This window comes from Lissotriton helveticus, chromosome 8 (genome assembly GCF_964261635.1).
Source record: "Lissotriton helveticus chromosome 8, aLisHel1.1, whole genome shotgun sequence".
Classification (NCBI taxonomy): domain Eukaryota; kingdom Metazoa; phylum Chordata; class Amphibia; order Caudata; family Salamandridae; genus Lissotriton; species Lissotriton helveticus.
Genome location: NC_136069.1, coordinates 1461981017 through 1462005705, shown reverse-complemented (window position 1 = coordinate 1462005705; position 24689 = coordinate 1461981017). Strand labels below are relative to the sequence as shown.

At 44.8% G+C, this 24689-nt stretch overlaps 1 long non-coding RNA gene across 2 annotated transcripts in view; it reads right to left on the bottom strand.

The window, feature by feature from the left end:
- The window catches only part of LOC144772007 (uncharacterized), a 514879-nt gene extending 491153 nt beyond the window's left edge, over positions 1-23726 (bottom strand). The window contains exons 1-3 of one of the 2 annotated variants that reach the window (XR_013599591.1): positions 23499-23726; positions 22229-22278; positions 11841-11908 (exon numbers count right to left, since the gene is read on the bottom strand). This is a non-coding gene — a long non-coding RNA (uncharacterized LOC144772007). The remainder of the gene's footprint in view (positions 1-11840; positions 11909-22228; positions 22279-23498) is intronic. The other variant, XR_013599592.1, reaches the window with a different exon arrangement.
- Positions 23727-24689: the final 963 nt, after the last annotated feature.

Genomic DNA, 24689 nt, shown 5'->3' with positions numbered 1-24689 from the left:
CAGCAAAAACGGGAATAGACAGTTTACTTTCTCCATATCAGCGTTTGTCCGTCATGGCTTCACGCTCCTTGTTGAAGAAAGAACAGATCAACAAAAGTCTCCAATTCTTAAACAGTTCTGGAAGAATGTTCCCGTAGAAAAATTTGGAGCTAGTTCTCTTACAGTCCAATATGAAATTTTAAACCAGGTGTCTAGGTTCTTGTTCTTTTTCTCTGGTTATGGGCCTCCAGTTGTGGTTCGGGCCTCTAAGTTACCATAAAATGTTATTTCTTTTGGGGACAAACTGTCTGAGTACTGTGGGCTATAAGCCTGGTTCTAAACGCGGAACATTTATCCCGGTTCAAAGAACCCCCTTGTCACAACTTTCTGTCGTGGTACTGGAACTCTTGTCCGTCACGAATCTCTGTCGTGAATTCTCCCGGTCCTTAGTCCACTCCCGGTACTGATTCTGGGATATCCGTTGTCCCCTTCTAGTTCTGCCAATCCTGGGACATCCATTGTCCACTCCCGGTTCCTGGTACTGCCGGTCCTGAGACTAGTTTTGCCCTCTCCCGGTCGTAATTCTGGGGCCTTTGTCCCCTTCCCGTCCTGGGACATCTTTTGTCCACCCCCATTTCTTGGTTCTGCAGGTCCTGGAATTTGCTTTGTCGTCTCTCCTTTGTTCTCTTTCCTCTCTGAGACCTTTGTCTCCTTTTTGGAACCTTTGTCTCCTTAGACCACAGGAGTCTCCATCTAGGTCTCAGGACATACTGTCGTGGCGCTGGGGAGTTTGCCCACTTCCACTTGAGACCACTTCTGGGACCTTTATCCCCTCCTGGTTCTGGGACCTTTGTCCCTGTTGTGGTTCTGTAGTTCCTTGGACTAGCTTTGGCCACTCCCGGTACTAACCAGTCCTTCATTTTCAATGAATTGGAGTTTGAGTCCATTAGATTTGCATCTCACTTGCCATACTTTTCCAGGTCATTGTCAAAAACCACTTTCTAAATTCCAGTTGCGTTACTTGTCTTTTATTTGATCTGTAGTTGTAGTTACCAACAAGGAGCTTAGAGGGAAAAATGGTCATAGGTCGCCCTCCACTCAAATATATATTCACAACACAAGACCTAGACCAGGTAGGCATAAAACATTCAATCAATTACTGGTGTACCATGAAGTGCAAACCTTTTTGCCCAATACTCCTCTCTTTTAATAGCTGAGGTAGGAGGTACATCCAAAATATGCCGTAGTAAAAAAACATATGCCCAAACCCTTGAAAAACATGAACCAGTTGTGAGACAACAAATAACACACACCTATGTGCCTAGATAGGTAAATGGAGAAAGTATAGAAAAAAGTGTGTGTGGGCGAGATGGCACCTCACGGGCGAACCACCAACGGGAACCTGGCAGGTACTCACCAGGATTGCCCTGATCTCATCATTGGCGCCATCAGGCTCAAAAGAAAAGAAGGGTGTCCACAAAACAAACAAAAACAGTGTTTGTGAAGGAATGCAGTGTGTGAGAGTAACAGACAACACGATACGTGTCACACAACAAATACGTAAAAGACCACGAGCAACAAGGAACTTAGCTTTATTCTGTCACTTTCGTGTTGGTCGCGGGGTGTTAAAAAAGTGCGAGTGGCTAATACCTATCTTGGCAAGTGGAGTATGGCTCGATAGGTAATCTAGGCAATCCTGGTGAGTACCTGCCAGGTTCCCGTTGGTGGTTCGCCCGTGAGGTGTCATCTCGCCCACACACACTTTTTTCTATACTTTCTCCATTTACCTATCTAGGCACATAGGTGTGTGTTATTTGTTGTCTCACAACTGGTTCATGTTTTTCAAGGGTTTGGGCATATGTTTTTTTACTACGGCATATTTTGGATGTACCTCCTACCTCAGCTATTAAAAGAGAGGAGTATTGGGCAAAAAGGTTTGCACTTGATGGTACACCAGTAATTGATTGAATGTTTTATGCCTACCTGGTCTAGGTCTTGCGTTGTGAATGAATATTTGATTTGATCTGTGCCAAACACTGGAATAAAATAAATTACTCTCTGTAGGAATTGATGGTGGCTGCCAAACAAACCTTTCCAATTTACATTTGTAATACAGATTCTACAAATACATCTTTTTGTGCTTCTTCTTCTGAGATTTTGACATATAAGTGCTGATAAACGTCACCATTAAACAATTTGCTGTAATAGTTCTTAACTCGACCCTTCTCACTTTTGCACCCAATCCTTTAATTTAATTGAGAATTGCAAATGAAAACTATATTGTGAGGTCGAATCTTCATTTATAAAAATGAGCCACACAAATTATTTCAAAAATCCACAAGATGGCAGTATTGCACCATATTTAACCGAGTAACAGTCTTTAAAATGTAGCGAAAATTCAATAAGGCTCGTTTTAGATATAAAGTTAACTTGCGATATCCTAGGGAAACTAATCTTGACAGAGAACACGGTATTCTCTCTCTTTTCGTGTCAGGATGGATTGAATTCCTTTTAGCACCGCATTAATGAGGAAATCAAAGATACAACAGTCAGACTTTGATGACTTACAATTTATATTTCTCTCCTTTACCGTGTTGTGACAGCCACTGGTTATAACTAAGTTCTTGGCGTCCTTTGAATGTGCTCGGTGGCATTGAGTATCGGTGACCTTGGCAACCCAGAACAAAATGTCCGCTTGACGTTGCACACTATTGAGCAATGACGCGCTCACCGTCCTACTCGGGTCAAAGGTTGGAAACCTCTGATATTGGCTGCCGCTGTAGCATCTCTGTGAACGTGCTAATTCTATGTCAGGACGGAGGCGAGGATTATGCAGTCCTTTCTTTTCTTTATTCAAAATAGCAGGTTCAAAGTTAAACACTACAAAAATTGTATTTCACTACAACTCCTATGAGCACATGGGGCACAGTGTCCATAGCAACCACAGTCCAATGCCGAGGGCGTCCGCCGTATATCTGCTCATGACGTCCCTTCTGCTTCCTCTTTCTTCTCTGCTCGTCAGTTAAGTCACACTTCATTTCTCTTACTGACGTACTGTGTTTTGTCTTTGATGTTCTTTGCGCAATATTGTGCCTGTGCATGCCCGTTACCTTAGTGCTGCTTCTGCTGTATCTATTAACGCGTCAAGCTCTGCTCACACTGTTGAGGTTTTGTGGTGACAGACGCGCGTCAATCTCTGCTTGCGCCGTCATTCTTCCTGCTTCATCGCGGGCCGCGTTAGCGCGCTCCCGCACTTCCCGGCTCTGTGGGGCGCCCGGCGCTACGGAGAAACTGCTTGTTAGCTGGTTTTCTCCTTGCGTGGCGGCGCGCTGAGGCGAGTTCTGCTCTGCCTCACCAACCCTCGCCTGACACCGGCTTCGGTGCGTCCCTATATCGCGCTTGTGCGCAGGGCCATCTTGTGGCGGAAATTAGGTACTGCGCCCAGCTTTTGACAGCTAGGCTGCCTGAGCACTGGCAAGGGGGCTACCTTGATATATATTTTGGAGGGTGTTTAAGTGCTCTCACCCTCAGTGATATGTCATTTCACCAGTCAAACCCCTCAATTCAGGAGGCGGAAGAGCTTCGGCCCCCCCCAACCCTTGCCGCCTGTGGTCGGTCCCTCGCTGTCGCAGGCCCTGGACTCGGTACTGGCTCCCCTGAGGTATAGGGTGGACGCTCTCGCCCAGAGCATCCCCGGGGTGTTTGGTGCCCCAGTGCAGGTAGGGCGCGGACCCAGCGGCGCGCAGGGTGGTGGTAGGAGGACCGTGAAGCGTCACGTGGGGCACCTGGAGGAGTTTGATCGCTTGAGGGACTCCTTCCGTAAGAGTGCGCGGACGCTTAAACATGTAGCCTGCCGGGAGGGACTCGACCCCGGAGAGGATGGCGACGAGGTCGCTCCTGAGGTAGACCAGGACAATGGTTTCCCCTTGGAGGGAGAGGGTGTGTCCGGGGATGAGGTTTCCTCGGATGATGATGAGGACGCGTTTCGGCCTTGGCGCCCGGCATCTCATTCATCGGGGTCTCAGGATGGGGATGAGATGACCTCCGATATGTTTGACCCTACAAAGATCTATCATCCTAGGTCGTCGGAGTGGATTCCTGACCCTAAGGTGGCGGCATACATGGCGAGTAAGGTGCGCCAGCCTCTGGAGAAGGAGGTTAGGACCCGCATGCGGGGAGAATGCCCTCGTCCAAAACTGGAGGGCAGGGTGGCCGTCAACCCGGACATTGACGATAAGCTCTGCGCGTTCTTTGCCAAGATCATGAAAGACCCTAAGAAGGGCATAGATCGCTCCTGGCGCAACTGTCAGGATAAACTCCTGGATGCCGTGGTACCCGCGACCCAGATCATTCAGTTGGCCGAGAGGGCCAAGGAGTCGGGGACCGCGTTATCCACGGAGGGCGTGGCAGGTTGGGCCCAGCGCACCCTATGCTTCTTGGGCCATGCGAACTGCGAATTGGCGGCTGAGCGTAGGAGGTCACTTCTCATTAAGACCCTAAGCTAGGTGATCTTGCCACTTCAGAAGCGGGGCCTATTGCACAGGGCAAGTTGTTCGGCGAACCGTTCACCAAAGAACTAAACAAGTTTGTTACTACCTTTTCTGCACTGGATAGGGCTTAAGCGTCGATCAAGAAAATCTTCCCTGGACGGGTTTGTGCTGGGGCCGGAAGAGGGCGGGGTCGCTCCTCCGGCCGCCAGTATCAACAGGGCCCTAACAACAAGAACCAGCAGCGTCGCAACAACGGCTGGAACGACGGCCACCAGGGCTCTTTCTATCCCAGTAGAGACGCCGGGAAAGGGCTCGGCAGAGGCTATCGAGGTGAAGCCAACGCACTGGGAGGCCCATCCGGTGAGTGTTACCCTTTTTTCCCCGTCCGTCCTGGTGGGGAGGTTACGGGATCATCTCCACAACTGGCGCAAGATCACAGCAGACCCTTGGGTTCTCCAAACTGTCCGGGGTTTCCGGATAGAGTTCTACGGTACTCCCCGTCAGAGGGTACGCCCCCGTCTGCTGGTTTTTTCAGCGGAGGACAGGGTGCTGATTGGCAACGAGGTGGCGGAGCTCCTCAGGAAGGGAGCGATCCGCAGGTCCCTACTTCATCCTATGGGTTTCTTGCGCAATATCTTTTTAGTCCAGAAGAAGGACAAAGGGTTTCGCCCGGTCATAAATTTGCGAGACTTCAACGAGTGGCTGGTTTTCCGCCACTTCAAGATGGAAGGGATCCACCTCCTGCACGATATCCTCCTCCTGGGGGATTGGATGGTCCGTCTAGACTTGAAGGACGCTTACCTCACGGTGCCCATCTGTCCGCCTCATCGGCGGTTCCTTCAATTTCTCTGGGACGGAGACGTTTTCGAGTTTCAAGCGCTGCCGTTTGGCCTCTCATCGGCCCCGTGGTGCTTTACGAAGCTCCTTCCGCCGGTAGTAGAGACTCTGCGCGAGAGGGGCGTACGGCTGATCATATATCTCGACGATATCCTGATTATGGAACAATCGTCGGACTGCCTTCAGCGCAACTTGAGCATGAATATTGCTCTACTTCAGGATCTGGGGTTCGTGATAAATGCCCAGAAATCCGAGCTCCGCCGTTCCAAACAGATCACTTTTTTGGGTTTCCTAATCGATTCAGAGATGGCCTCCCTCAGCCTTCCTCTGCAGAAGGTGACCAAGATTCGCAAGGAGCTCTCTCAAGTCCTTCGGAAGGACAGAATCTCCCTCCGGCAGTTGGCCCGAATCGTGGGTCTCGTCCTCGATTCAGGCGATCTTCCCGGGTCCCCTGCATTACAGGGCCCTTCAACGACTGAAGGCGCAGCACCTCAGAAAGGGGCTCACGTATTCCAAACTCATCTATCTGACGGAGGAGACGAGGACGGAACTGCGTTGGTGGATCGAGCACATGAATGCGTGGAACGGGAGAGCGATCTTCGGCTCCAGCCCGGATCTGATCATAGAATCGGATGCCAGCAGGTCGGGCTGGGGAGCGTGCTGCAGCGACATTACGATGGGGGGCCGTTGGTTGGAGGAAGAGCTTCAGTTTCGCATCAACTGCCTGGAACTCCTGGCGGGTTCTTTTTGCGGTGAGATCTCTGACACAGAACAGTGTGTCGTGTTGCATCCTGTTACGCATGCACAATGTGTCAGCGGTGAAATACATCAATCGCCTGGGCGGCCCGCGGTCTCGGGCCTTAGCAGAACTGGCCAAGGACTTTTGGCATTATTGCCTGGAGAAACAGATCTCGGTGTCGGCGGAGTATCTTCCGGGACGTCAGAATTTGATTGCGGACTGGCATTCCAGGAACTTCCACGACTTCAGCGATTGGCAACTGGAGCGGTCAGTCTTCCGGGCTTTGATGGCCTGTTCGCATCCTGGCTCAATCGTCAACTCCCGAGGTTTGTGAGGTGGAGGCCAGACCCGGAGGCGTCGGCGGTGGATGCGTTCCTGCCGGATTGGTCGCAGGCGCAGCCATACGCGTTCCCTCCTTTCCTGATGATTCCTCGGGTAGCGGCGCAAGTTCGCCGACAGCAAGCGTCCCTGATCCTGGTGACCCCTTTTTGGCGGGCCCAGGCGTGGTTCCCTTCCCTGTTGGAGCTGTCATGGGACTGTCCGATTCGACTGCCCCTGGGGGAGCCTCATCCGTTGATACTCCAGGGGATATTGCACCTCATGGCATGGAGGATTTCAGGGGACGTTGGCAAGACGGCCGCCTTTCCGCGGACGCTGAGGACCTCATCCAAGGAGCCTGGGCTCCAGGAACTGTCAAGAGGTATCGCTCGGCTTGGGGACGGTGGCGTCGTTGGTGTCTGGGAAGATACGCCTATCCTGTGGGGGCAGACGTTAGTCACATGCTGAATTTTTTGGCCCAGTTGGCACAGTCAGGATTGGCCTATCGTTCTATTATTTCTTTCAGATCCGCCATTTCGGCGGGGCATGCCCACATCGATGGTAGACCGGCGGGGGAACACACTTGGGTTTGCAAACTGATGAAGGGCGCCAGACTGTCTAAGCCCCCAGAACCTAGGTACGAGTGCCTCTGGGACGTCAACATCATACTGCGTTTTCTCTGCTCTTGGCGGGATAACCAGTATCTTTCCAGAAAGGAATTGTCGGCTAAGTTGGCGATCCAGCTGTGTCTGATTTCGTGTAAACGCGTTTCGGACGTGAGGGCATTGGATATCACGGCTCGGATGTTCACTCCGGATGGAGTAACCTTCACGGTCACGAGAAGGACTAAGACTAATATCAGGTCGGTATCTTATCCTGGTTTTCCAGAACAACCCAAACTTTGTGTGGTACGGTGTCTTAAGGCGTATGAGGAAATGACGGCGGAGTATCGCCCTCCTGGGGAACGTCAGCTCCTTATCGCCCTGCAAAAGCCTTTTAAGGCGGTTTCATCTCCATCCATCGCTAGGTGGGTCCGTTGGATCATGACCGAGGCAGGGGTGGACATGACGAAATTTGGGGCTCACTCTGCGAGAGGAGCTATGGCCTCTAAGGCCGTACAAGTAGGTGGTCGATTGGAGGATATTATGAACGCAGCGGATTGGTCCTCTGTATCCACGTTCAAGAAGTTTTATTTCAAACCCATCTATGGCGCAGCAGCATTGGTGGTGGATAAGCTTTAAACCTGCATAATCCTCGCCTCCGTCCTGACATAGAATGAAAAATTTCCTAGCTAACGTAACGGAAAGTTTCAATTCTATTAAGGACTAGCAGGCGAGGATTATCCCTCCCGAGTCTTGAATGTCTCGTCCCACCCTGGAGTCTACGTATGTTCAGTAAGTAAAATCTTACCGTATGGGTTTGATGTGGTTTTACTGCTATGTCTCGTTCTATGAGTGATCCACTCTGGATATGTTTTCCTGTGTGATACGTTCTCAGTGACATTGTGTTCGCAGACTTTTTATTCTGTTATTGGAGGATTTGGGTGTATTGCCTCTTCTTCCATGGAAGGGGAACAGGATAACGGTTTGTTTTGTATTGGTTTAGGACAAGATCAGAAGATGGACTGAATGGGTGTATCGAGAATTTTCCTCACAGAGAAGAAGAGGAAGTGGAAGGGACGTCATGAGCAGATATACGGCGGACGCCCTCGGCATTGGACTGTGGTTGCTATGGACACTGTGCCCCATGTGCTCATGGGAGTTGTAGTGAAATACAATTTTTGTAGTGTTTAACTTTGAACCTGCTATTTTGAATAAAGAGAAGAAAGGACTGCATAATCCTCGCCTCCTAGTCCTTAATAGAATTGAAACTTTCAGTTACGTTAGCTAGGAATTTTTTCATCTCCACTAAGATGCCTGAAAATTCCAATACGTCATCAAAATCACGGAAGCACCAGAGGAGAACAGATCAACAGATAGAGATGCGGAGCTCACTCACAGCAAGCAGGCAGGCAGATAAAGACGTTGTCAGACAACAGTGGGTGATGATCCGATGCACAAACAGACGCACTGACCAGGTTGCTTCTTTTCTTTACAACAGCTGAGGCGAGTGGCTTTGAAGTGTTTGACTTGAGTAGGCAGAGGCTGTTGAATTTTTTCGGCACGTTCAGCAAAGTACTGATTTATTTTGATTACAATCCTTTAACATTTCGATATCCTGAATTGCATTTCTTTAAAAAGCGGTTGGTTTCTAGTAAGTCTTCTGCCTGTTTGCCTTAAAAACTTTTTTCTCTTCTATCTGCAATAAACACTTGCTTTGTTAATGTTAAGAGAAACAAATGAGGAATTCTTCTGGCAGGTTTAAAAACAAAATTAACAGTTTCTTTTCTTATAGAATTATTTCTTTGAAATGACAGTTACAATACCTCAGGATTAATGCTGCAGTGGCACGATGTCTTAATTAAATTTCTCCGTTACTTACAGTTGCTTTATGCTTATTATCAAGCGTTTCACTTGCAGCTTGTTTTGTTGATTTTCCTTGTAGTTTGCGTCAAATTTCATCAAGCTTTCTTGTGTTACTCCGGTTTTTAGTTGTTTTGCTGCTTGTTACAGGCCGCAGTTAGGTGGGTTCTTGTTTGTGAGGTCTTGCTCGTGCTGCGCTGTTCTTCTTCTCTGGTCTGCTCCTCTGGTCTGGTCAGCTTCAGATGTCGCCAAAATGTTGTAAGTAGGTTAGATAGGCAGCAGGACACGTCTTCAGGTTATTAAGATATATTTATTAAGATTGTATAAGACAGCAGAGCAGTAAACCTCACAGCTGACCAGACCATCAACTGCCAAGGCTGGAATCTTCACATCACAGATAGAACACTCTTAGGTAGTATGGGAGACTGGTAAGATAAGAACACTAAGAAAGGACTACAGACACCAAGAAGTCATATTGAAGTAGGTATATACAACAGTAACCATTTGCTCGTACAAGATGCTATTGATAAGATACCCAGTCTGAATTTTATATAACGTGTTCTGGCTGAAGGAGGCTACATATAATGTAAGTATTCCTGAAATGTATAAACACATTTAGTTGATAAGAATATACTAGACAATCTACCGATAGAGGATGATGAGTGCAGTTTCTCAAGAATGCAGTACCAAAACCTCTCCTTGACAATACGCTGAGCTCTTATCATAAGGAATGTTGTATTTGTCAAAACTTCAGCAAACTTCAATTCTTTCGATGTATTCTTCACATATCTCAGCCAAGGGAGCTTACGTATATGCAGTCTTCCAATAACATCACTTAGGTCCTCTCTGTATGGGCCAACTTCATTAGTAGCCCAGATTAGAAGCCAATATAAGATTGGCCTTCATTTTACATACCAAAAAATGGATTTCAGGGCAAAATCAAGCTGTATCAGATGCAAGGGAGTACTCTGAGAAAGCCTCAGCAGGTACCTTATTGAAGTGTAAATCATAAGAATAATGATGACACAAAGATTATACTTAAAGATATTTATTAAGTAAAGAGGCCCATGAGCAGCCAGGAAACAAGCGGCATGCAGCAAAGGCATCTGGCAAGAAGAATCCATAACATTCCAATGACGTAAGCTATATACAATGTGATCATTCCAAGCGATGTCATAAAGCTAAAACACTAGTGCGGCATGTGCAGTGCAAACTAACTGAGATACTGCAACTTTATCAATACAGGGTGACACGTACAACATCTCATGTACAACATCTCCCTTCCCCTTATTTTTTTTATTTATTTTTTAATAAAAGATTAACATGTAACAAAATCCTTATACTTGACAGGAAAGCGAGACAGCCTCCCAGAGTTAGTGCGAAAACCATCAGATACATTTTCATTAAGATATTGACTGTTGGATACTCCACACTGTGAAGTGTTGGTTTGAAAAGTTACAGTTGGACTGTCAAACTGGGTGTTGTAATAATGTTCATGTTAATTTTTACTTAAGGAAACACTTGGATTACAAATGACACCAGTTGAAGGTGCATGACAAGGAACCGCGTCATGGGCATGTGACCCAGCATTAGGCACATAATCTGTATTACACTCAGGTTGCAGATCGAACCATAAATTATCTTCATACACATCGAGAATGCCTTTCGAATTACATATTAGATCCTTTTCTCCAGGTTTAAGTTTGATAACATCACTTTTGTTTCTCCAACCCTCATTTTCTAGAAGAACTGAACTTTTAGATACATTTACTACCTTTTGTGGTTCAGTAAACTTGAAGTCACCTTTTTGCACGTGGAATGGTTTCTTAACGATGACCCAATCTTCTTTTCTATAGTCGCTCTGTATATTTTGTCGTGGTAAGCTTCATATCTGATCTGATTCTCGCGAATCCGTTCTTGTACCTTGAGCTTACTATTATCAACTTCAGCGAAACGGGTAAGTTTGTCCTTGTAACTACTAAACGTTGGACTTAGTTTTGTTTTTTCCGTTTCTTCCTCTCATCAGGAAAAATGGTGAAAAAACGGTAATAGTGTTAGAAGTGTTGTTGTAATCATTAACTTTCTCCTGTATAAACTCCTTGACAGGGTATCCAGCAGCAACAGCCAACTGAACACCTTCTTTAATAAATCTGTTTACTCTTTTGACCTGTCCATTTGATTTTGGTGAATATAATGGTGTTTTCTCTTGGTCAATGCCTTTTTGTTTTAAAAAAGAAACCATTTTCTCTGACGTAAGTTGTATGCCACTGTCGGAGACAACGATACTTGGAAGACCTTCTACAGCAAAACATTTTTTAAGAATGAGATTACCACTTCAGTGTCAATATTCGCCACAAAATCACAATAGACCCATTTGCTGTAATAATCTGTTAACACTATTGTATACTTGCATCCTGACTCCAATTTGTGAAAAGGACCTGCAAAATCAATAGCGACTTTGTTCCATGAACTATCTGGAATGGAGACTAACTGCATCTCATTTATTCTAAGTTTCCAATGTTTGTCAGATTTTAAACATACAGAACATTTATCGACAACAATATTGACATCTGTATCTAAACCGGGCCACCAGTAATACATCCGCAACATTTTTTGGTCAACGTTGAACCTTGATGGCTCCTGTGAGCAATGTTTATTAAACCTTTCCTGAGTTTGGAAGGAGGAATAAGTAGATCCCCTCGAAATAAGAATCCATTGACTAGACTCAATTCATCAGAAACCTGGTAAAAAGTTTTAAGTTCTGATGAAAGATTCCTAATGGGTGGCCATTTTCCAATCACAAATTTTTTAACACTTAGAATCTGTTTCACTAAACATTTGTTCTGTTTCTTTAAGAACATCTACAGTGGCAACTACACATTCAGTATCCTCCACAAACATTTCATCTGAGTCAGCACTTGGTGATCCTGACAAACAATCAGCTCTTATGTTTTCATTTCCTGAGATATGTTTAATCGTAAAGGTGAATTCCTGTAATTTAGCTAGTAATCTTACCAATCTGGAGGATGCTTTACCGTTACCTCTGCCAGATCCGTCCATCATATAGATGAGGGGTTCGTGATCTGTAATAAGATCAAAATGTTTACCCCAAAGATACATTTTTAACTTCTCAAAAGCCCATACACAAGCTAGAGTTTCTCTCTCTATAGTGCAATAAAACAACTCAGACTTGTGCAGGCATCGGGAAATTAATGCAACAGTTTGAGTCTGACCTTTCACCTTTTGTGTAAACACAGCGCCAAGGCCAACTGAACTGGCGTTAACAGTAACTAAGTTGACTCCTTCCGAATCATTAGGATTTAGTGTAGGAGCATCTGCTATTGCCATTTTAATATCAGAGAAAGCTATATCCTTCTCTTTTGACTATGTGTATTTCTCAACTTTGCGTAAAAGGATCCGCAGGGGTTCGACTCTACTTGCATAGTTTTCAATGAATGGTGAGTAATACTTACTGAGTCCTAAAAAAAGATGTTAAAGAGTCTTTGTCAAGAGGAACAGATGCATCAACAATTGCCTTCACCAAATTTAGTTTAGATCTGATACTTTCTCACCCAAAATGTGACCTTAATACTCAACTTCTGACTACAAAAATTTACATTTATCTTTAGCTAGCGTCATGCCTCTGTCACTCAATTTCTGGAGAACAGTGTTAAGTATTTCATTGTGATTTTCAACCGTACTTGCATGAATTAGAATATCATCCTGAAACTTCTCTACCCCACGTAAATCTTTCAATATATGTTCCATCATCTTCTGAAATACACTTGCAGATGAAGCAAGGCCAAAGGGTAACCTTATAAATCTATAATCACCGACTGATGTAATGAAAGTTGTAAATTCCTTCGATTCAGCAGCCAGTTTGACCTGGTGGTAGGCAGACTTGAGGTCAGTCAATGAAAAATATAATGAACCAGCAGTAGAGGATAAAATGTCTTGAATTCTTGGCAAAGGATGACAATCCACCACTATATTTTTATTCAAAGACCTCAAATCGACACACAGACAGATTTGGCCATCTTTCTTTTTAATAACCACTATGGCCGAAATTTATTCCGCAGAATCCGTCTGCTCTATAACTTTCTCCTCAACTTACTTGTTCAATAATTTTTTTTAAATCATCCCTGACTTACAACGGAATTGCTTGTACTTTGTGCCCTACAGGAATTGCATTACTTTTTAGTTTAATTGCATGTTCAAAACCTTTCACGCACCCAATGCGATCCTCAAACAAAGAATCGTCTTTTTTTAAAAGGACATTTAAATCAGAAAATGAATCAGATATTTGAACAGAAGCAACTTCGATTTCACCAAGAATGATAGGATCTTCAGCACCAGGTTTAAGGGTGATGCCCAATAGTGCCAAATATCTCCAACCGACTATATTCCTACCTCTTTCAGCAACTTAAATTTTAGTTGTGATTGTCCTACCTTTTATGTTTAGAAAATCGTGAAAATATCCTAACATATTTATGTAAAATTCCCCAAATGCTTTAGGATTTACATCAGTGGCCAACAAATCAATATGCAACCAATTTTCTTAAAATTTCTTGTCTGAAAAAAATGATATAGGTGACCCAGAGTCTGCCATCATTTTTAGGTCTCGCTGGCGTTGCAGCGCGAAGCGCTGCCGCCAACGAGACTTATAGTCACCGTGTTTGCCTCCAAGGGAGACAGACCTGGAGACAAGCCTGTGCACGAGCCGATTGTAGTATGGGCACGAGCCGATTCAGGTCTGTGAACGAGCTTCACAGTGGAACAGCTTGTGCACCGCAAGTAACAATTATCACAGCATGAGACCCCACTTATCACAGCATGTCAACAGGCGCCCCAGGCTGCTGGAGCACTCAACTATAATTAATGTGCAGTTGAGTGCTCCAGCAGTGTGGGGCGGCTCTCTGCATGCTGTGATAATTATCACTTTGGGGCCTCATGCTGTGATAATTAGGGCGGCATGCTCTATTTGCAGCACTGAACATTTTCAAAGAAGGCGAAGCAGTGACATTCATTGGAGACACTCACCCTCACGCCCTCACCCCCTCACCCCTCACACACCTCCTCACCCTCACACACCTCCTCACCCTCACACCCTCACCTTCACACCCCCTCACACACACCCTCACATACCCTTACCAGCACAGCAAAACACAACACAACACAGCACAACAAAACACAACACAGCACAGCACAGCAAAACACAACACAGCACAGCAAAACACAACACAGCACAGCACAGCAAAACACAACACAGCACAGCAAAACACAACACAGCACAGCAAAACACAACACAGCACAGCAAAACACAACACAACACAGCACAGCACAGCACAGCAAAACACAGCACAGCAAAACACAGCACAGCACAACACAGCACAGCACAGCAAAACACAACACAGCACAGCACAGCACATCAAAACACAGCACAGCACAGCACAGGACAGCACAGTACAGCAAAACACAGCAAAACACAGCACAGCAAAGCACAGCACAGCAAAACACAGCACAGCAAAACAGCACAGCACAGCAAAACACAGCACAGCACAACACAATACAGCACAACACAGCACAGCACAACACAGCACAGCACAGCAAAACACAGCACAGCACAACACAGCAAAACACAGCAAAGTACAGCACAGCACAGCAAAACACAGCACAGCATAGCAAAACACAGCACAGCACAGCAAAACACAGCACAGCAAAACACAGCAAAGCACAGCACAGCAAAGCACAGCACAGCAAAACACAGCACAGCAAAACACAGCACAGCACAGCAAAACACAGCACAGCACAGCAAAACACAGCACAGCAAAGCACAGCACAGCACAGCAAAACACAGCACAGCAAAGCACAGCACAGCAAAACACAGCACAGCAAAACACAGCACAGCAAAACACAGCACAGCAAAACACAGCACAGCACAGCAAAACACAGCACAGCAAAACACAGCACAGCAAAGCACAGCAAAACACAGCACAGCACAGCAAAACACAGCACAGCAAAACACAGCACAGCACAGCAAAACACAGCACAGCAAAACACAGCACAACACAGCAAAACACAGCACAGCACAGCAAAACACAGCACAGCACAGCAAAACACAGCACAGCAAAGCACAGCACAGCAAAACACAGCAACACACAGCAAAGCAAAACACAGCACAGCACAGCAAAACACAGCACAGCACAGCAAAACACAGCACAACACAGCACAACACAACACAGCACAACACAACACATCACAGCACAGCAAAACACAGCACAGCACAGCAAAACACAGCACAGCACAACACAGCAAAACACAGCAAAACACAGCAAAGCACAGCACAGCACAGCAAAACACAGCACAGCATAGCAAAACACAGCACAGCACAGCAAAACACAGCAAAACACAGCGCAGCACAGCAAAGCACAGCAAAACACAGCACAGCACAGCAAAACAGCACAGCACAGCAAAACACAGCACAGCACAACACAACACAGCACAACACAGCACAGCAAAACACAGCACAGTACAACACAGCAAAACACAGCAAAACACAGCAATGCACAGCACAGCACAGCAAAACACAGCACAGCATAGCAAAACACAGCACAGCACAGCAAAACACAGCACAGCACAGCACAGCACAGCAAAACACAGCACAGCAAAACACAGCACAGCAAAACAGCACAGCAAAACACAGCACAGCACAGCAAAACACAGCACAGCACAGCAAAACAGCACAGCAAAACACAGCACAGCAAAGCACAGCACAGCAAAACACAGCAAAACACAGCACAGCAAAACACAGCACAGCACAGCACAGCAAAACACAGCAAAGCACAGCACAGCACAGCAAAACACAGCACAGCAAAACACAGCACGCACAGCAAAACACAGCACAGCACAGCAAAACACAGCACAGCAAAACACAGCACGCACAGCAAAACACAGCACAGCAAAACACAGCACAGCAAAACACAGCACAGCAAAGCACAGCACAGCAAAACACAGCACAGCACAGCAAAACACAGCACAGCAAAACACAGCACAGCAAAACACAGCACAGCAAAACACAGCACAGCACAGCAAAGCACAGCACAGCACAGCAAAACACAGCACAGCAAAACACAGCACGGCACAGCAAAACACAGCACAGCACAGCAAAACACAGCACAGCAAAACACAGCACAGCAAAACACAGCACAGCACAGCAAAACACAGCACAGCAAAACACAGCACAGCACAACACAGCACAGCACAGCACAGCAAAACACAGCACAGCACAGCAAAACACAGCACAGCACAACACAGCAAAACACAGCAAAGCACAGCACAGCACAGCAAAACCCAGCACAGCATAGCAAAATGCAGCACAGCACAGCAAAACACAGCACAGCAAAGCACAGCACAGCAAAACACAGCACAGCAAAACACAGCACAGCACATCAAAACACAGCACAGCACAGCAAAACACAGCACAGCACAGCAAAACACAGCACAGCAAAACACAGCACAGCAAAACACAGCACAGCAAAACACAGCACAGCACAGCAAAACACAGCACAGCAAAACACAGCACAGCACAGCAAAACACAGCACAGCAAAACACAGCACAGCAAAACACAGCAAAACACAGCACAGCACAGCACAGCACAGCAAAACACAGCAAAGCACAGCACAGCAAAACACAGCACAGCAAAACACAGCACAGCACAGCAAAGCACAGCACAGCAAAACACAGCACAGCACAGCAAAACACAGCACAGCACAGCAAAACACAGCACAGCACAGCAAAACACAGCACAGCACAGCAAAACACAGCACAGCAAAACACAGCACATCAAAACACAGCACAGCACAGCAAAACACAGCACAGCAAAGCACAGCACAGCAAAACACAGCACAGCAAAACACAGCACAGCACAGCAAAACACGGCACAGCAAAACACAGCACAGCACAGCAAAACACAGCACAGCACAGCAAAACACAGCACAGCACAGCACAACCAAGCACAGCACAACCAAGCACAGCACAACCAAGCACAGCACAACCAAGCACAGCACAACCGAGCACAGCACAACCAAGCACAGCACAACCAAGCACAGCACAACCAAGCACAGCATAACCAAGCATAGCGTAATAAAGCACAACAAAACATAGCATAACAAAAAAACGCATAACATAAAATAGCATAACAAAACACAACAAAACATAGCATAGCATAACAAAACATAGCATAGCATAGCATAACAAAACACAGCATAGCATAACAAAACACAACATAGCATAGCATAACAAAACACAACATAGCATAGCATAACAAAACACAACATAGCATAGCATAACAAAACACAACATAGCATAGGATAGCAAAACTAAACAGAGCATAGCATAACAAATTAAAGCACAGGATAGCAAAACAAAACATAGCCTAACAAAACATGGCATAACAAAACATGGCATAACAAAACATAGCATAGCAAAACATATAATAACATAGCAAAACATAGCATATCAAACACAACAAAACATAGCATAGCAAAACAAAGCATAGCATAGCAAAACATAGCATAGCATAACAAAGCATAACAAAGCATAGCATAGCATAACAAAACATAGCATAACAAAACATAGCATAACAAAACATAGCATAACAAAACATAGCATAGCAAAACAAAGCATAGCATAGCAAAACACAACACAACACAACATAGCATAGCATGACAAAGCATAGCACAACAAACACAACAAAACATTGCATAGCATAACAAAACAAAGCATAGGATAGCAAAAAAACATAGCATAGCATAACAAAACAAAGCATAGAATAGCAAAACAAAACATTGCATAGCATAACAAAACAAAGCATAGAATAGCAAAACAAAACATTGCATAGCATAACAAAACATAGCATAACATAACAAAACATAGCATAGCATAACAAAACAAAACATATCATAGCCTAGCAAAACATAGCATACCAAACACAACAAAACATAGCATAACAAAACATAGAAAAACAAAGCATAACACACACAACCACACACACACAATCACACACACACAACCACGCACACATAACCACAACCACACACACAACCACAACCACACACAACCACATACACAACTATCTATCTATCGCCCTCACTCTATCTGTCTATCGATCTATCGCCCTCACTCTATCTGTCTATCGATCTATCGCCCTCACTCTGTCTATCTATCGCCCTCACTCTATCTATCGGCCTCAGTCTATCTATCTAATCGCCCTCACTCTATCTGTCTATCTATCGCCCTCACTCTATCTATCTATCGGCCTCACTCTATCTAATCGCCCTCACTCTATCTATCTATCGCCTTCACTCTATCTATCGCCTTCACTCTATCGCCCTCACTCTATCTATCACCCTCACTCTATCTATCGCCCTCACTCTATCTATCGCCCTCACTCTATCTATCGCCCTCACTCTATCTATCTATCGCCCTCACTCTATCTATCTATCGCCCTCACTCTATCTATCTATCAATCGCCCTCACTCTATCTATCTAATCGCCCTCACTCTATCTATCTATCAATCTATCTATCTATCTATTGCCCTCACGCTATCTATCTATCGCCCTCACTCTATCTATCTTTCTATCTATCTATCTATCGCCCTCATTCTATCTATTTATTTAGATACTGATCGCCATCACTCTATCTATCTGTCTAGCTATCTATCGCCCTCACTCCTATCTTTCTATCTATCTATCTATCTATCTATCTATCTCGCTCACTCAATCTCTCTATCGCCCTCTATCTATCGCCCTCCCTCTATCTATCTATCGCCCTCACTCTATCTATATATCCCACTCACGCTATCTATCGCATCACCACAGCATCACTCAGCACCACCACAGCATCACTAAGGGGCACAACAACATCACTATGCGCTACCACAGGATCATTGAATGCCACAGAATCACTAGTCGCCACCACAACATCTCTCAGCCCCACCACAGCATCAATCTGTGCAACCATTTACCATCAAATATGATCTCTCAATGTTTCAAGCTTTATTACAAATGTCACAAAAAGAGGTTAGTATTTCACTTCTGTTCTTGGATTTTCGTCACAATAAAATACACTGAACATATTACAAAAAGTTATTTACAAAAGTTTAAGCTATTGCCATTATAAATTACAATAACTTTTATTTAAGTATTAATTATTAAAAAAATTAAAACCCATTGTTATTTGTAATATCAATACATCTAAGTCACATGAATACAACACATATTGCATTACAAATGCTATAGGTGTCACAAGTTATAACTATTGGCATTGTAAATGACAAAGCTATTATTTTTGCTATTTTCAAAACCAACACATATATAAAAAATGTGTCATTTACAATACCAATAGCTCAAACTTTCCTAATGCGAGACCTTATGCATTGCAAATGCTTGTTAATTTGACTGACCCGATGTATGCAACACCAAGAGGTCCTTTAATTGTTCCACATTTTTCTTCTATTGTTAGTACAATATTTGAACACACTTCCTCATTGAATTCATCAGTGGTGCTCACCTTAACTCTACGAAATGAAGGTGTAGGAGAGTAGGGTCTACTTCCTATGTTCACCCCCACTTTTTGCTCTGATCCACTGGTTTTTCGAATCTAGTGTGGCTGTGGGCCTGATAATCAGACCCACAGCCCAGCTGTTCTCTCTCTAAATTCATACCATGTACTTTAGGTACATATCCAATTGGGTATTGGGTCACCTTTGTGAGCCCCTGTATAGTGCACTATAGGTACCCAGGGCATAGGTGCATCCAAGGCCTACCAGGGGCTGCAGCATGAATTATGCCACTCCTGGCTGGCCATCCAAATTGACAGAACTCTCTGATCACTCAGCTGGGGCATGGTTGTGTAATCACCCCTTGCTTAGTTATAGTATTCCTATACCTACCATTATATATAGACACATATATACCTATAAGTCACTCCTATGGCAGGCCTTAACAATCCTGGAGGCAGAGTGCTTGGTTTTATGTGAGATGGTGCTCTAGCATGAGCTGAGCCTGTCTGCAGCTTTCGGAACCATGTCCTTATAGCTGTTCTATGATATAGCCATACCATATACTCTTTAAGTGCATTATAATCCTCGTGGTTATTGCTAACTTTGGTTTGGCTTTATCAAAACATGTCATGTAAGGTGTCATACGCTTTGGAATACTACCCCCTCACCAGTTCTGGCGGTGGGGGTAGCATTCCACCCTCCTAGAGGGAGAAGACATGTAGTTGTAGCTTTACCCGGTTAAAGTTAAACAGAGCCTCAGCATCACAAAATGGATGCTGCTGCCACAGACACAAGTCTGACCTCCTGCAGCTGGGAGTCCTTCCAGCGAGGGAGGCCTGGACAATAGGTTTCCTGCCTTTGGAGGTGCTAGCACCTTCCAGACAGGCTATAGTGTATTAGGGCAGGGTGGGTTGAAAGGAATGAGACACTACCTGGGGCACACAAGGGGCTCCATGCATAGTCCGGTTCAAACCAGTTGCTGGGGCACTCCAGCCCCAGCTCTGGGGTGAAACTAGACAAAGGGAAAGGGGTGTAACCACCCCCTTCCCTGGTCCTACCCATAGGATGGACCTAGCAGGTAATCCAGCCCCTTTAATTCATATAAAGCTAGGAGCTGAGTCTAGAGACTTTAGATTATCCTGAACTGAAACTCTGAAACGAAACTCTGGACCTTCGACATTCTACTGCAACTAGAAGACTGAAGAATCTCCCTTGTGGTCAAGGAGTGACCACCCTAGGCAAACAGGCACCAACTAGTGAATTGCCAGTTTGCTTTGTCGCCACTCCTGAAGGATCCCGATGACCCTGCTTCACACGACTGGACTTCCAGACTTCTCCGACCCCGACCTACACCTCCAGCAAAGCTGAGACACGTGGCGGACACGAGAGACGTGGGGCCGGACACCTGGCCATTTTGCTCTTTGCTAAACTGTGCAGCTTCTGAGGCGTCCTCGAACTTGTGCATTGGGGATTGAGAAGCCCCAACACCGAGTCGTAAGTGCACCGAAGCTCAGCCCTCCACACTTGACGAGTGCCGCATGGGGCCTGCTCTTGCATTTACTCTTGACGCGTCTTTGCGGTTGCTAGACCGTTGGCTAGTGGCCATCTTGAACACTCCATTTTGAAACAACGCTGCTTGCCTGGTTGCTCTGGGCTTGCTCCTGCTTTCCTGCAAAAGGGAAGCTTCACAGACCTTGCTGGTCTGTACCAGAAGCCGATCTTTGTATCCTGCGTGGGTTGCCTTTGCTAAGGCTTGTTGACTCCAATCCGGAAGCCGACACCGCCAACCGCGAGAGCCTTCGAGGGACAGTCCATATCCAGCTCCTGGTCATCGCGACACCTTCTGGTCCACGTGGCTGCAGAGACAAGCTTCACTTCTTCACCTGATCGCAGCTCGACATCATCTGGTTCCGTCCTGGTTCCATCCTGGTCACTGGCTAGTGACCCAGACTCTGTCCCCTCTGCTTTCAGGTTCTTCACTTCTCCGATCCGCCCTCGGATCCATCTGGACATCTTCCTCCTGGTCCCCTGCAGCATCTTCTTGCAGCTCTCCATAGGAATCGACGACGAAACCCGACACAACTTCGCACCTATGCACCCGGCTTCCCTGGGTGAGGTAACTCGAGTACTCCGGTGCTCCCATGGGTAATAACTATCCAAGTGTCTTAATTTAACTGGGTTTCCTCGAAGTCCACCCAGACTGTCCGAAATTAACTAGTTTCTAAACTTTACGTTCCCATTCTAAGTCTATGAGAACCCGCGTGTGTGTTTAGACACTGCACACGCATCCTGTGGGACTCATGCATCCTAACCTGTGGTTATTCAGTGTAGCCCCACCGATTTCCTAGGCCAGAGGCCTATTCACTATTCCTGCAGTGGTACTTATACCACTTCTTTAGTATATGGTTTACGAGGCCCATAGGGCAGAATTGTAATTGTGCAACTTAACGTATGCTTATTAAGTTACTGTGCTGCATCTCGAACTCTGACCTCATAAAGAGTGCAGAGGGGTTGTGTTAGAAATAAATACATATATATTTTATATATACCTTGTGTGGTGTCCTTTCATCTGGTATTCAAGGGGTTATTATTGGTAAAACAATTGGCTTTACATGCTCTCTGAAGTGTTAGCCTAAGACTGCTTTGTCCATGCTACCACTAGGATAGCTGGTCTATAAGGTTGACTTTACAACCATCACCATAAGGGTTGTTTGGACTGATACAGGGTGCCCACTAGAATAGTGGACATTACATATCATGCCAACTTCTCACAGAAGGTTTATAACCATTGCAAACACTCGCGAAGTGACCAATTTTTAAACATTTTGTGCATCTCTTACCCACTGCAGGCCAGCCAGAAAAGTCAGCCTTGTGATGCTTCGAACCACATCTGAAACAAACAACATTTTTAGACTCTACAAAATTTCCAGGTGTATATTTTTTTTCACTTTTTTCTTCAACTTTCTTCCTGTCGTGAACAGTAAAAATACTTTCTTTGCTACAAGTACTAGCTGAAAGTTCCTTTGAACTTTCTAAAGACCGTTCAATGCCCTTAGCTAAGTCTATTATTTCATGCAAAGATGGATTCCTGAAGGCTAAAAGTCTTTCTTGGATTGTTTTTTCATAACAGTAAAAAACCAACTGGTCGCAAATGTAGATGTCCACCATCTCATTAAAGTCACATTTCATAGCCAACACTCTCAAACATGCAATGTATTCCTCTATTGTTTCAGAATCTGTTTTCTTTTGCATGGCGAAACGGTGTCTCCCAGTCATAATATTAGGTTCTTCATCAAATTGTTTTTCTAGCCTTTTAAAGGCTTCTTTATACTCGTCCAGTAGAATAAATTGCCCTGGTGGACCCTCATACTCTGGTAGGCTGTCAAATATTTCTTGTCCAGCAGCTCCTAGTAAACCAAATAATATAGCCTTTTTTCTGTCTGATTCATACTTCTTACCATCAATTGCCACCAGATAGTTCTCTAAAGCGCGCAGAAAATGTATCCATTTCATGGATGGTTTACCAGGATCAGATAAAAAAGCTGGTGGAGCACTGATATTCGAATTTTGAGACATTTTGTTTCCAAGAACACAGTCTTCTTCTTTTTTTATTGTGGAAATTTGTTTTAAGATTATTAGATGTTTATAAGTAACTTGGCATTTGAATTATGAAGAATATTTTGAATAGCTTAGAGTATAACTCTTTGTTTCAAATGTTGTCTGGTCTGTTGTGAAACATTAAATATCCATTACGATTCCAATCGCTTTTAACAACAAGTGCTATATATATTTATATATATATTTTTTTTAATGATCGTAAATTAATGGACTCAGCCGTTGAGAAATCAAGACAACTTACTTCAAAGCTGCCTGACTTCAAGATGGAGTCACGTTTCTTACGCAACGTGCTCTACGTCCATAGATGTTAATGCAGTAGAACAGAACAGCTGAAAATTGACAGTTGCCTGAAGAAGTTAATGACCGTTAACAGACTCCTCAACAGACTTCAACGGTAAGCCGCAAAGATAAGAACCGAAAGCATAACACGTTCGCCCGTATTAGATCATCTGCAGTTAAATATTTAAAATGAAAAAAAACGTAGTAACTTGCCTCCTAATATTCTTTTGAAGACTTGAGATTCTTTGTAATCTGTGCTGTGAAACCAATGGCACATCAGAACTGACACGGACCTCTGGAAGCAGCAATTCTTCCTAGTCCCTCGTCGTTAAATTGCAGTGTCAATCATGAGAATAATGATGACACGAAGAATATACTTAAAGAAATGTATTAAGTAAAGAGGCCCATGAGCAGCCAGGAAACAAGCGGCATGCAGCAAAGGCATCTGGCAAGAAGAATCCATAACAATCCAATGACGTAAGCTATATACAATGTGAACATTCCAAGTGATGTCATAAAGCTAAAACACTAGTGCGGCATGTGCAGTGCAAACTAACTTAGATACTGCAACTTTATCAATACAGGGTGACACGTACAACATCTCATGTACAACACTTCTGAAGACATTCTGTGCTTTCTCACGCCTGTTGACATCGATTGTCCTCATAGGTGCGAGATTTGTAAAGCCACCATTATAGCATGGGCTATATGTACCTTGAGGGCAGGTGACACCGAATGGTTTGCAGCAGGTCTGGCAAACTTAATTAATAGGGATACTCAATAGTTCAACAGTGATGTACTTTTAAATGTTTACTTGGTCTATAAATGGAAATTGGATTTCCTTAAACCAAGATGATCAAAATCTCTTCCATCTAAAATGATTTTTGTGGGGAATAAATATAATTAATTTGGTCTTTTGAGCATTTGTCCAGGCCATTGGTAGTACAGAACTGAGTAAATCTCTGCAGCAGGGTCTTGAGTCCCTTTTCTGTTTTTGAAATTAGTAGGCTGTCATCTGGAAAAATAAGAGCTGGCACTTTTTACCCTGCCAATAGATGGGATACTTTCATACAATTGACTAGGAAATCCGTGGAACCATTGATAAAAAGAAGAAAAAGGGTGGGCAACAAAACAAAACCTTGTCCATCCCCTTTATTTGATATTAGTTCTTGTTAGCTCTTCATTAGGTCAGTGTGCAGCCATCTAATGTAGCATGTAGCTGACTGCATTCTGAGGAGGGCATTCTGAGAGCTTTTTTTCATCCCTTCTTTACCAGTCTGAGAGGTCCCCTTAAAGGGTTGCCATAGAGGAGTTGGGCTGAACTCAACTCCCTTCTGAGGCATCTCCCTGTAGACAAAAAACAGGCATGGTCGGAGGACGTCGCACTTCTGAATCTCTGGGAGG